General features: G+C 39.0%; 1 non-coding gene across 1 annotated transcript; it reads right to left on the bottom strand.

Moving 5' to 3' along the window:
* Window positions 1-4,772: 4,772 nt before the first annotated feature.
* LOC127792708 (small nucleolar RNA R71) lies at window positions 4,773-4,879 on the bottom strand. The gene has a single exon (XR_008021180.1). It is a non-coding gene; the product is annotated as a small nucleolar RNA R71 (small nucleolar RNA).
* Between the last annotated feature and the right edge of the window lie 9,570 nt (window positions 4,880-14,449).

The raw sequence follows: 14,449 nt of genomic DNA on the forward strand, positions 1-14,449 counted from the left end.
GGCTTATACTTAGAAAGTTATGTTTTAGGCCTTCAATAAAGAATACATTCTCAATTTTTGTTCTACTTAAACATACTATGCCATAACCAAGAATCTTACTTTTAGAATTATCTCCATAAACAACATTACCTCATTCTTTGTAAGTGAGGGAGACAAACTGATTCTTGTCTCCGGTCATGTGCTTGGTGCATCCACCACTTCTTCTTTCCTTCATTGGATGCCAAGCTTACCTATAAAAAGATGTCAAGTTGAAACTTTTAGTACCCAAATCTTGTTGGGTCCAGCAATGTTAGCAACACAATCATCTTTAGTCTTTGGAATCCAAGCCAATCTTAATCTATGAGCATTTTTTCTGTAAAAGCATTATTTGATATGATGTCCCTTTTTGTTGCAATAGTGACATGTTAATCTTGATTTTCTATAGAAATCTTGTCTACGATAATGTTAACTAACATGTTTTCTAACTAAGGGAGGCTTGTTCAATACCTTTCCCTTTACAAATATGGTTGTTGAAGTAGATGGATTATCATTGGTATATCCTAAACCTCGTTTGTATCCAAATGATTTTTGGTTTCCTAAAATCATTTCTAGCTTTTGCTTCCCTTCTAATAATCTTTCAAATGAATCCAATAAATCATTTTTTTCTTTTCAAGTTCTGAAAGTTTTGTGTTTAGGCTTTCATTCTCTTTTCATTTCTCTTCTACTTTCTTCTCTAAGTCATCAAAGGCAATTTTAAGCTCATTACATTCCTTTTCTTTGGTTATTAAAATATCTTTCATTACCTTATTGTTTGCTACTACTTTGTTGTATGTCTCCAATAACAAATTCTATTCATCTTGCAAAGAGTCAAAAGAGAATAAACCGCTACTAGATGAGGTAGAACTTTCCTTTTCATCTTCTTTTGCCATGAACCATAGGTTGCCAGCCACTTCTTGTTGGCTTGATTCAAAGGATGAAGAATCCTCATCACTCCATACGGCCAAGGCTTTCTTCTTCTTGCTCCTTTTTGGCTTTTTGAGTTGAGGGTAATCTTGCTTGATATGTCCTTGTTTCTTACACTCAAAGCACTTGATTTCATAAGTGGTATCTTTGAAAAATCTCTTATTATCATTATTGAATTTCTTTTTAGAGAATTTTCCTTTCTTTATGAACTTGTTAAAATGTTTTGAAAGTAGGGCAATATCTTCATCTTCATCACTTTTTTCACTTTCATCTTTTTCTTTAGCTTTTAATGCCAAGGATTTTAACTTTTGCTCATTAGTATCTTTTCTCTTCATCTTAATTTCATGAGTCAACAGTGTGCCTAATAGGTCATCCAATGTGAGTGTGGATGTGTCCCTAGCTTTTTCTATGACTGTGACCTTAGGTTCCCAACTGGATTGTAAGCTCCCTAAAAGCTTTTGAACTTTTTCTTTGGTGGTTATTGTTTTTTCTAGAGCTTGTAAATTTGTTACAATGTCATTAAATCTAGTGAACATTTCCTTGATAGATTCACCAGCATTAATTATGAAATTTTGATATTCACTTGTAAGAATGGCAATTTTGGTGCTTTTCACTTTCTTAGTTCCTTCATGTGTTACTTCTAAATGATCCCAAATTTATTTTGCTATTTTACATGAAATGACCCTACTGAATTCAGTCGGGCTTGATGCACAATGTAATATATTAATTGTTTTGGCATTTGTCTCATTAAGGTGTTTTTATTGTTCATTCCAAGCTTCAACAGGTGGTTCAGGTAATTCAACCGTTTTAAATATACATGCATATAGTTCAATACTTTGTATCAAGAAATACCTCATTATGGTCTTCCAATAGGTGTAATTTGAGCCATCAAAGTAAGGTTGCCTTGAGGTGTTTTGTCCTTCCAACTTGAAGTCATTGTTGAATGCCATTTGGATCTTTTCTCTTAGGTGGTTAAACCTACAAAACACTTAGAGACCTTGCTCTAATACCAATTGTTATTTCCAATGATGACAAATATATCCCAAGAGGGGGGTGAATTGGGATACGTATAAATTTCTTCTTTTAAAAACATTGATTAATAAAAGAACACTATGTTTTGAAATATAGGATGTATGTTTCGAAATAAACCTCTCTGTTTTTGAAAGTTTCAAAATATACTTTTCTGTTTTAAAATCTTTTAGCTTGTATTTCAAAATATAAACTCTAACAAAGGTAGTTTCCTTGAGAAAAAAGTATACCAAAGAATGTTTGAGATTAATGCTTGAAATCAATGGTATGTGTATAAATACTTATGCTCAAAAGGACATTTGTTTTAATCTTTGAATGCGATTCCTTTTTAAAAGTTTGAGCAAAGAGTGATAAGCAAAACAATAAATCAAGTGCATTCAAGATTTATAGTGGTTCGGCACCCAGCCTAGTCCACTACTTTCAAGTCTTCCCACTTGAAAGATTTTCAATCCCAACTCTATCAATCAAGATAAACAAGGGTTTTACCAAGGTTCACTTTAAAACCTTTACATATAATGAGTTTTTTAGGCTAAACTCAAATCTCTCAACAAATACTAAAAATAATGGATTTAATTTTATAGCCCAAACAATTTGTAACAATAACTCCTTACCAATGGCTATACCAACCTCTTACCAAAACTTTAGACAAGGAGAGCCTATGAGTAAATGCACCACTTGAATTCACTCGCACTTCATTTTCACATTCAATGCACAGGATTGATTGAAGAAAGATAGCTTAATGCTTCAATAAATGTTTTGTTCTTTGTATATTTTCTATCTTCAAACACCTGTTATTTATATCAAGACATAAAATTTTGGTTGTTTCTAGCTATTAGAGACAAGTTTTCACCAAGATTGAGGACATGTTTCGAAACACAATGATAAGTGTCTTTTATACACTTATTTTGGTCTATAAACATAGCATTTATACATTCAATGAGCATGATTTCTACTTGATTTGGTTCTATATATGGTTATGTAGATGTGGAGCATGTGTTAAAGCGTACATGGAGCAAAAAGAGTGATTTTGGTGCATGATGGGAGTGAAATGAAGCTTGGAGGCATGGTCGGGTATTGAATTAAAAGAAAGAAAAAGAGTATCGAGAGCAAGAAGTTGAAGATGATAAAGCAAGAGGCTAAAGAAGAAGGATAGCGGGCTTATAACGGCATGCATACCGCTGTAGGACCGCTATAAGACTTAGTTTCTGGAACTCACGGTCTTACAGCGGAATGCATACCGTTGTAGGACCGCTCTAGGAATTAGTTTCTGGAGCTCACGGGTCTGCAACAACAAGCATACTGCGGTAAGACCGCAGTAGGGATCAAAGCTTCATGAAAAGGCCGTTTTAAGCCCGTTTCAATCCAAATAAAAGAGAAATAGACTCCTTCAAGGTGCAGGACTTTGATAACCTAAAGAGGACTATATGAAGACTTATTCTTGGGAGATTTAGGGAGTTTTTGGATGGAAGAGAAGCAGACGAAAGATTGAAGACACTTGGGTTGTATTTTTCTTTTCCTTTTCAATTCTTTGCTATGGATTCCAACTATTTTCTTTTTCTTTTGATTGAGAGCATGCATAGCTAAGTTTTTATAGCTAGGGTGAATGATGAAACCTCAACTTCTAATGGTTTGATTTAAAGTTATTTGGTTTGCTATTTTCTTATCTATCCGGGTTGATTGTTTGTTATGTTTATAATGTTGTTTTGATGCTTGATCTCCATTGAAACTTATTTGTGAATTGTATTTCTTTCGAGAGATTTAATACGGATTAGACATAGTAGCAAACAACGTAGGGTCCTATAATAGGTAGAGATACCGTTATGCCCTATGAAATCATTTTGTGATGATCTCCGTGATTGAATGCATGTTTATATGTTCGAAGGTTAATTAGAGATAGTTAATCTCATATATATACATAGAACTGAATGACCATAGAAAGAGGCTTTTGGTTGTAATTGGATTATCAATTTTCAACCTAAAATAAGGAATAGCAAGACCCGAGTAATGAATAGTTGAATCATAGAAGGCCAACGGTGGATTCACGAACCCTAGTGCCTTAACTTTGAGAGTTTTTGAATCAAAGAAATTGTCTTGTTTGCATCTTTTATTAGTAAATTAGTTTTCATTATAGTTGAAGTCTTTGTTAATGTATGTGATAGGTTAAGGTTAAATCAATTAGAGTAAACGTCAAAAGTTAGTCCTCGTGGGTACGACACTCTATTCATCACTGTATTACTTGTCACGATCCGTCCACTTGTGGGATAGAATAGGCAGGACAAGTTTTTGGCGCCGTTGTCGAGGACTAGCTATTTTGATTATTGCTTTGATTGATATTTGCTTTAACTATCAAATTTTGTTTTCATTATTTTTCTAGGCTAAGCTATTTCAATTTGTGTGTGTGCAGGGGTTGAGATAGTGCATGAGCTGTTCAGAACGTTCAGATATTTGTGAGTTTGATCCTGAGATAGAAAGACCGTTCCATCAAAGGCGTCGTGAACAAAGAGTAAGGAGGGAAAAGCAACTAAGTAACATTGGTGATAACGCAAACCAACTTGTTCCAATGGCGCAACCCGTTGAAGTCAATGAAAGAGACATTCTGATGGGGGACTTCATGATGCCTCCAGTGATTGAGAACCGATCAAGGAATTAATGAAGAGGCACTCAAGATGCGCCTTTTCCCTCACACTCTGAAGGATAGGGCTCGAGAATGGTTAGTCTCATTACCACCGGGTAGTATTATTACATGGACAGATTTGGTACAGAAGTTCACACTCAAATACTTTCCACCGGCCAAGATTAACAAGCTTAAACATGAGATTTCAACTTTTCAGCAAGCCGAGTCTGAAAACTTTCATGAAGCATGAGAGAGGTTCAAGGAGTTATTGAGGAAGTGTCTGAGTCAAGGCTTTCCATTACTAGCTCAAAATCATTTTTTCTATGCTGGACTCACTCCTCAAAGTCGCTCTGCAGTTGATTCCACAGCAAGAGGATCTACTCGAAATAAATCAACCGGGGATAGGGGTGTTCAAAAAAATCGGTGCACCGCGGAAACCAGCTAAATCGAACCAAACCAAATCGAACCGATCGATTTTTTCTTTTGGTGGTCGAAAACGGTTTGGATTCTGTCCAAACCACATGGTTTGCGGTTTGGACAGTGGGCAGTTCGGTTTTAAACCGAACTGCCCAAGAAAATAATAAAAAAAATTATAAAAAAAATTATTATTATAAAAATCTAATAATTGGCAGCCCCATCCTATTTATTTTTTACACTATTTTGTCTTTACTTTTTGCTCCTATTTATTTACATTTAATTTTCTTTATTTACCAATATTTGTGTCTTTATTTACCATTTTTAAATATCTTTTTTAGTGATTTTAAGTAGCATTTCAAACCGCGATAAACTGCATCAAACCAGACCGCGGTCTAGTTTGGATGAAAAACCGCACTAGCGATTTGGCGTGCTGAAAATGATTCAGACCGGCCAAACCGCACCGCGAACACCCCTAGCCGAGGATCTTCACGACCTTTTTGAGACAATGAGTGAGCAGTTAGTCATGTGGCCAGATAGAAGCTCACATAAAAGAGTAGCTGGAGTGCATGAAGTGGATGTTAATGCATTGATGTTGGCCAAGATTGATGCACTATCAAAGCAGATGGAAGCTTTAAAGTATTCTTCTAATGTTAATATGGTGCAAGGGTCACTTCCCATATGTGAAACTTGTGGAGCAACTCATCCATCGTTTGAATGTCCGCTGCTCATAAATCCACTATTCATGGAACAAGCTGCCTATGCTCAAAATTTCCAACGTTAACAAAATTTTCCAAGGCAGCAAAATAACCCATTCTCACAAATATACAATATAGGTTGGAGGAATCATCCTACTTTGTCTTATGGTAATACTCAGAACATCCAAAATCCACCAAGACAAGGGCGACCACAAGAGGAAAAAGAAGGATGGGAAGAAGCGATTTCAAAGCTTCAAGAACGAAGTGACCGGACTGACGCAACTATTAAGAATATTGAAAATCAAATCGGGCAGCTAGTAAAAATCCTAACAGAGAGACAACCAGGCACTTGGCCTAACAACACCGAGGTGAACCCAAAGGAGCAAGTAAATGCAATCACAACAAGAAGCGGGGTACAGCTCCCGAAAATTCATGTTAAAAGGCCCGGAGTTGCAAAAGAGACTATAAAAGTTCAAGAGACAGCAGCTGAATCAAATGAGTCTAAAGCTCCAAATAATCAAGAAAAACAAGAAGTTTCGACCAAACAAGGGCTCCAAGAGAAGGTGATGCCACCACCGGTAAGGCCATATGTCCCTCCGATTCCATTCCCTCAAAGGTTGCGCAAGAACAAGATGGATAAGCAATTTGAGAAGTTTTTGGAGGTATTCAAGAAACTTCATATTAATATACCGTTTGCGGATGCCTTAGCCCAAATGCCCAGCTATGCAAAGTTCATGAAGGAGATCTTTTCGAATAAGAGAAGGTTGGATGAGCATAAGACCGTTATGTTGACGGAAGAGAGTAGTGCTATTTTGCAAAATAAGCTACCACCAAAATTGAAGGATCCAGGGAGTTTCACTATCCCTTGTACTATTGGAAGTTTATATTTTGAACAAGCCTTATGTGATTTGGGTGCTAGTATTAATTTAATGCCTTATTCTATTTTCAGAGAACTTGGGCTAGGAGAAGCAAAGCCTACAAGGATGTCATTGCAATTGGCAGATAAATCGGTGAAACATCCACGCGAAATTATCGAAGACATCTTGGTGAAAGTGGATAAATTTATATTTCCTGTTGATTTCGTCATCTTGGATATGGGAGAAGATAGGGATGTTCCACTCATATTGGGGCAACCTTTCTTAGCCACGGGACAAGCCCTCATTGATGTGCAGAAGGGACAATTAATGTTAAGGCTGAATGAGGAGCAAATCACTTTCAATGTGTTTAAGGCACTCAAGCTACCCAGCTCATCATATTCGTGCTTGCAGATGGATATTATGGACAAAGAAGTAGAGGAATTCTTCAAATTGGAGCATCTAGCAGATCCTTGGGAGGCATGCATCATGCACTCACAAGATGAAAATTCAGTTTCAGCTACCATGGAAGAATGTGTGCAGTATTTATAGGGTTTAGAACCCATGAGAAGAGGAAGACAGTACATGGGATTGGGTATCAGCCCTTCTCGGCCACTCCCTTCAATTCAACAAGCACCAAAACTTGAGTTGAAGTAGCTTCCCTCACATCTTCGTTATGCTTATTTGGGGGAATCTTCTACTCTTTCGGTTATCATTGCCAATTCTATAAATAAAGACGAGGAAGATAAATTACTTTGGGTGCTTTGGGAATACAAGTCGGCTATTGGATGGACTATAGCAGATATCAAAGGCATTAGTCCCTCCCTTTGCATGCACAAGATCCTCTTGGAAGAAACTTATGAGCCAGTAGTGCAACATCAACGTTGACTAAACCCCCATCTTCAAGATGTGGTCAGAGCTGAGGTATTAAAATTACTTGATGCTGGGATTATTTATTCCATATCAGATAGTGCATGGGTTAGTCCTGTTCAGGTTGTGTCGAAAAAGGGAGGAATCACAGTGGAAAAGAATGAACATAATGAGCTTATTCCAGTCCGACCAACTACAGGGTGGCGAGTTTGCATAGATTATCACAAGTTGAATGACGCAACCCAAAACGATCATTTTCCCCTTCCATTCATTGATCAAATATTGGAGCATCTAGCAGACCATTCCCACTATTGTTTCCTTGATGGCTACTCGGGATACAATCAAATTCCAATAGCCCTGGAAGATCAAGAGAAAACAACATTCACTTGTCCATATGGCACATTTGCATACTGATGGATGCCTTTCGGCCTATGTAATGCACTTGCTACATTTCAACGCTACATTATGTCAATTTTTTCAGACAAGGTGGAAAGATTTATTGAGGTATTCATGGATGATTTCTCAGTTTTTGGTTCATCATTTGATGAGTGTTTAAAGAACTTAACTCTTGTTCTAAGGCGCTGTGAATAAACAAACCTCATGCTGAACTGGGAGAAGTGTCACTTTATAGTCCAAGAAGGAATTGTGTTAGGACACCGAATTTCAATTAGGGGCATAGAGGTCGACAAAGCAAAGATTCAAGTAACTGAGAAACTACCTCCACCAACATCAGTCGAGGGCATCAGAAGTTTCTTAGGACACGTTGGTTTTTATAGAAGATTCATTCAGGATTTCTCTAAGATTACGAAGCCGTTGTGCAACTTGTTGGAGAAGGATGCTAAATTTGACTTCTCGGAAGCATGCCTGACGTCTTTCAACATGATCAAAGAGAAGTTTATTTCAGCACTTGTGGTTGTGGCACCAGATTGGAAGTTTTCATTTGAACTCATGTGTGATGCTAGCGATTATGCAGTAGGGGCCGTTTTGGGACAACGGAGAGATCTTTCATGTTATTTACTATGCTAGTTGGACTCTCAATGATGCCCAGCTGAATTATGCTACTATAGAAAAAGAGTTACTAGCAGTGGTCTTTGCATTTGAGAAGTTTCGATCTTATCTCATTTGGTCACAAGTAATTATCTACACTGACCACGCAGCTTTGCGGTATTTGTTTGCAAAGAAGGATGCTAAACCAAGGTTACTTAGATGGATACTATTGCTTCAAGAGTTTGATTTGGAGATAAGGGATAATAAAAGATGTGAAAATGTGGTGGCCGACCATCTTTCTAGAATGGAAAATATCAAGCAAACAGCAATGGAGGACCTCAATGAAAAATTTCCAGATGAATAACTTCTTATGGTTGAGAGAAAGGCCAAAGGCATATAGGCACCTTGGTTTGCTGATTATGCGAATTACCTTGTGAGCAGTATTGTGCCACCAGATTTTAACTACCATCAACGCCAAAAGTTCTTTTCAGATCTCAAGTATTACTTTTGGGAGGATCCTATTCTTTACCGACGCGGTGCTGACCAAGTAATTCAGAGATGTGTCCCGGAAGAAGAAATGGAACTGATCCTGGAGCAGTGTCATGCTTCACCATATGGTGGACATTTTGGGGCAACAAAGACAGCAGCAAAGGTCCTTCAATCTGGATTTTATTGGCCTACTCTTTTTCGAGATGCTCAAACGTTGGTAAAGAAGTGTGACCGGTGCCAACGGACGGGAAACATATCAAGGAAGCAAGAGATGCCTCTTCATGGAATTCTTGAAGTTGAGTTATTTGATGTTTGGGGCATTGATTTCATGGGCCCATTCCCACCATCATTTGCCAATGTTTATATTTTGGTAGCACTAGATTACGTCTCCAAGTGGGTTGAGGCTGTTGCTTTACCCACTAATGATGGCCGAGCCGTGGTGAGTTTCCTCAAGAAAAATATTTTTACTCGTTTTGGTACTCCTTGGGCCATAATAAGTGATGAGGGAAAGCATTTCCGCAACTGATATTTCGACACTCTTTTGGCCAAATATGGGGTGAAACATAAGGTTGCTACTCCCTATCGTCCCCAAACAAGTGGGTAAGTGGAGATTTCAAATCGAGAGCTGAAGAGGATATTGGAGCTCACAGTGAATGCATCTCGTAAAGATTGGTCGAAAAAACTTAACGATGCACTATGAGCTTATCGCACTGCATTTAAGACGCCTATTGGGATGTCACCATATCGTCTTGTCTTTGGAAAAGCATGTCACTTACCAGTTGAGCTGGAGCATTGAGCCTATTGGGCAGTGCAAAAGCTAAATTTTGATTTAAAGAAGGCCAGAGAAAAGAGGTTATTGCAACTAAATGAATTAGATGAATTTCGGTTGGAGGCATATGAAAATGTCAAGTTATACAAGGAGTGAACCAAAAAATGGCATGATCATCACATTCATTGGAAGCAATTTGAGGTGGGGCAAAAAGTGTTGTTATTCAACTCACGCCTCAAGTTATTTCCAGGCAAGTTGCGCTCAAGGTGGTCTGGGCCGTTCACTGTTGCCAAAGTTTATCCACATGGCGCTGTTGATGTCACTCACGACACCAAGGGTACTTTTAAGGTGAATGGACTGCAACTCAAGCCATATCTAGGGGAGGAATTTGCCAAGGAAAAGACATCCACTGAATTGAGCAATCCGGAATTAGCAGCAGCACAGTCAAGCTAATGACTCTAAATAAGCACTTTTTGGGAGGCAACCCAATTTTCTATCCTTTCCTCTTCATTTGCTATTGTTTATTTCCTTTTCCCTATTTTGCATTTGTTTTAGAGTGTCAGGTTCTAGGTTAGAGAGTGCCTTGGTTAGGAGAGTTTATCAGTTAGAGCTTAGGCCATAACAATGAAAATATAATACATATATATATAATAATAATAATAAAAAATTAGAAATCAGGGGAGGGTAGCTCGCGCCTTGGCTGCAGCATGCATGCCGCGGCCGTAGCGCGAGGCAGCAGCCTCTTTGCTGCTCGTGGGTGAGCCGCGGCATGCATGCTGCGGCCAGCCCGCGCTATAGCAACCTTGCCGTGGACCGCACCGCGGTTCGCAAGCACCCCCCTGCCTTTTATTTCCCCCCCCCCCCCTTGCTATCTCCTTCTCCTCTCCCTCTCCATGCACCATTTCCCCCACCTTCGCCTAGCATCCCCCTGTTGTCCCAACTTGTTTCCATCCCATTTGCCCAAGTTCTCCCTCAAGGCCCTCCTGTCCACTCTCTCCAACTTCAACAACACAGGTATGCTTGGAATTATTTGAATATTTTTGTGCAGTTTGTTCATCTCTTGTGGCCATGGATGTTGAGTTGATTTGTGCATGGGAGAAACAATGTAGTGTTTGGTGTTTTTATGGCTATTTGGGTGTGTTTTTATTTGGGGAATTTCAGTGTATACTAAGCCCTATTTGCATTCTTTCCTTTCAGCATGCCCACCAAGTGTCCGCTAAAATGCCCCAACCACACATTTCCACACACATTTTCACACTTTCATTATGAATTGAGGGCATGGAATGAGTTAAGTTTGGGGGGATATTGTTGCACCTTTGGCCTTTCCAAATCATTTATTTCTTACAAAATAAATAAATAAAAAAATAATAAATAAAATAAAAACATAAAACAATAAAAAAAATAAAAAAGAACAAACAAGCAAAGCATTCATTGCTTCTTTCTCTTATTCATTCTCATTTTTTATTTTATGCTTCCAGGAACGAGCCCCAGCAAAGATGGCACCCAAAACTCGCTACACTTCAGCCGTAAACAAGGGTAAAGCCATTGCAACGAGTTCCAACACTTCCAAGCGGCCGCGAGCAGATCCTCCATCTTATCCAATCTATATGACTAGCAAAACTGAAGAAAAGGCTCGAGTGATAGATTCATGGCCTCTCCACAAAGAGCAGGAAGTTGACCTTGCTAGCATTGAGATCACCGGTGTTTATGAAGTAATTCATGCCAAGCAATGGAGCAAACTTTGTGCCAAGCCTCACAAGATCTATCCCTCTGTTGTTCGAAAATTCCTTGCCAATTTCAATGATAACATCCTTGGCGGTGACGATGAAGATGAGGATACTCACGCTTTCCATACATATGTGTGAGGAGTGTGGGTACCATTCAATCCTGACATCATCCAGCACTTTTATCAAGTTCCCTTAAGGACAGATCTCGCGAACATAGAAGACTGGAATCAAGTGGCTCGTTTTTGTTTTAATGAAGACATTCCACTAGTGTGGCCACGCCACAATGTGGTGCTCCATAATGAGCTTAACCTCAAAGCGAAGATGTTCCATTACATCTTATCTTCTAACATCGTGCCATCTTCACACATGACTGAGATATACCCTCCATGGATGCAGCTTCTTTATGCCTTGGCTACTGGCCATGATTTGAATTTTGGCGAGCGTATCTTTCAACAAATCATTCCCCTCACCTTGACCAAGGGTAATAAGAAGAGGATTTACTTTCTAGTGCTCATCTTAGTATTGTGCAAGCAAGCCAAAGTCCCTACATCCACATCTGAGCTCGACAAGACGAAGCCCGCACTGATCAATCTATATACTATCCGGCAGTCACATACTCAGATTGCCCAACGCCAACATACAGCTCACATGCGAGACGCAGCAGCAGAGGCCGAGGAAGAAGATGAAGTCGAGGAGTACATGGAACCCGAAGCACCACCAGCAGTGAGACCACCACCCCGACGCCGACCTAGAGGAGTTAACTTCGACCCCACATTAGAGGCCATGCAAGCACAAATTCAAGAAAATCGAGAGGAGCAAGATCGGCAATTTCACATGTTACAAGCAGGCCTGGATGTTCTTAGAGCCAACCTTCGTACCCGGCACGAGGAGGTGAGATCCATGTTTACCCAGCTGCTCCGGTCCCAGCCGCCGCCATCTCCCGAAGACCATCGATTTCCTCCGGCTATCACTGCACCGATTCTTCTGCCCAGGTTCCTTCCTTCCTTTTCGATACTTTTCGAGCCCATGGGACAATGGCTCATTTTAGGTTTGGGGGGAGGGTTTTCATGATCCAATCATGCATGATGTGTTTGCCTATATGGTTGTATGTTATCTTAAAAAAAAAAAAAAATTGTCTTGTGTTGTTGGGTAGACGTGCCATCAATGATGAAACTTATTTGGTACCATTTTGATGAAACGAGTAAGATAGTGATGCTACTCATTTTGTTTTGTGATTCATTATCCAAGTTAGAAGAATGTTTGAACACAAGTGTCAGGAGGTTAAATGCATAGGTTCCCATTCAAACTTTTATCCTTAAACCAACTTTGTGAGCAACTCAATCATCAAACATTATGAAAAGAAAAGTTTGGGGAAGGTTGAGCCATGATGGCAAATGTTGAGGAATGTGTTGATTTCGTGCATGTTAAAATTTGTGTGGAATGTGTTAGACATACTATGAGAAGCTAGGCAATGACCATAGGCTAGTGATCTCATCCCTATGTCACTATGTCATGCACTAAATTAAATTTAAGCCTGCATATATCTTATACTTTTCTTCGTAGCCTGAATGACTTGAGTGATTATGTCCGTAGGGGTATCTTAAAACCTGGTGCCCTGTGGTCATCTGGCTTGGGAGTCATCGGCTAAAAGCTCGTTACAAGGGTCATTCAGAAAGCTTAATGGAGTGAAGGCTTGCACATAAGATATATATATATATATATAAAATGCAAGGCCAAAGAAAAAAAAATGTTTAATAATGGTGCTGATGTTTGTAACTCTTGGGGATTGAGAAAACTAGCGAGTTTGACTGTCTAGTGGATGTTAGCATGCCGAAGCATTCAAAATAAATGAGAGTCTTCACAAACCGAGACAACGCCATTTTTGGTTGAGTCCAACCAAACTTGAACAAGAAAGAAAAGAGTGATTGAGAACACCTAGGGATTGAATGAAAAGACCAAGTTTGGGGGTGGAGTGCATATCACGAGCAAGAAAGTGTACATGATCATCAAAGAGTCGGGATACCAACAACCTTATGCATGATATTGTACCAGAAAGGATTCGCACACACACATGTTAAAACATGGAATAGGTCCAAAACATTTGTGTAGCGTTACTAGAAAACTCTGTGTGAATTATGAATGGTACCAAAATCTGAGGCTACTTGGAAGGCTATCCAACTTGTGAGTGAGTTTGAAATATTAACTATTCTTTACTTGAGGGATGATATATTTGAGTCGATAATCTTGCTTGGGACGATCAAGAGTCTAAGTTTGGGGGTCTTTGATAAGTGTCTTTTATATACTTATTTTGGTCTATAAACCCATTTATACATTCAATGAGCATGATTTCTACTTGATTTGGTTCTATATATGGTTATGTAGATGTGGAGCATGTGTTAAAGCGGACATGGAACAAAAAGAGTGATTTTGGTGCATGATGGGAATGAAATGAAGCTTGGAGGCATGGTTGCGTATCAAATTAAAAGAAAGCAAAAGAGTATCGAGAGCAAGAAGTTGAAGATGATAAAGTAAGAGGATAAAGAAGAAGGCTAGCGGGCTTATAGCGGCATGCATACCGCTGTAGGATCGCTATAAGACTTAGTTTCTAGAGCTCATGGTTTTACAGCAGAATGCATACCGCTGTAAGACCGCTCTAGGAATTAGTTTTTGGAGCTCACGGGTCTGCAGCAACAAGCATACCACGATAGGACCGCGGTAGGGATCAAAGCTTCATGAAAAGGCCGTTTTAAGCCCGTTTCAATCCAAATAAAAGAGAAATAGACTCCTTCAAGGTGCAGGACTTTGATAACCTAAAGAGGACTATATAAAGACTTATTCTTGGGAGATTTAAGGAGTTTTTGGATGGAAGAGAAGCGGACAAAAGATTGAAGACACTTGGGTGTTAGTGTAGGTGCTCTAGACCCAATCAAATTGGGCATGTTGTACACTGACAATTGTAATCATGTTATTATTTGAATAAGGAGTTATTCAAATTCACAAGAAGTCATTCTATTAGTTTCTTGTTATTATTGTAATAACCGAATGAAACTAGATAG

Source organism: Diospyros lotus, chromosome 15 (genome assembly GCF_014633365.1).
Source record: "Diospyros lotus cultivar Yz01 chromosome 15, ASM1463336v1, whole genome shotgun sequence".
In the NCBI taxonomy this organism is placed as follows: Eukaryota; Viridiplantae; Streptophyta; class Magnoliopsida; order Ericales; family Ebenaceae; genus Diospyros; species Diospyros lotus.